Consider the following 647-nt stretch of genomic DNA (forward strand, 5'->3'; position numbering starts at 1 on the left):
GTAGTAAAATCGCACTGTATCTCTATTGCATTACATTCCTCATGCTGCCTCAACGTATTTCTTGCAATATTTCATAAAATGTACTCGTAATGTATCTTTCCCCTTCAAGGTCATTACTAAAGGAATCAAGACACTACGGCATTTTTCAAGATTTTTTTTTTTTTTACAAGACTTTTTCAAGACTATTTCGAGATATTTTTCAAGACATTCGGGACAATTTCAAAACAATTTCAAGACATTTTTTTTAAAGACATACAAGACGACATTTAAAACAATTTCAAGACGTACTAGATTATATAAAAAAAAAATCCAGACAGTTTTCAAAACAATTTAAAATCATTTTACAAAACATTTTTTGAGACAAATTTCAAAACAATGTCAAAACATTTTTCAAGCCATTCGAAACAATTTCAAAACATTTTACAAAACATTGGAAACAAATTTAAAAATAATTTCCAGACATTTTTTCAAGACATTCGAAACAAATTTAAAAACAATTTCAATTTCTTTTTTCGAGACATTCAAGACAAATTTCATAACAATAAAAAAAAAAAATCAAAACATTTTTTCGAGACAAAATTCAAAACAATTTCAAAACATTTTTCAAGCCATTCATGTCATCATAAGCTCACCTTAAGAAGAAGAGA

The sequence above is a fragment of the Penaeus monodon genome, chromosome 32 (assembly GCF_015228065.2).
Source record: "Penaeus monodon isolate SGIC_2016 chromosome 32, NSTDA_Pmon_1, whole genome shotgun sequence".
Lineage (NCBI taxonomy): Eukaryota > Metazoa > Arthropoda > Malacostraca > Decapoda > Penaeidae > Penaeus > Penaeus monodon.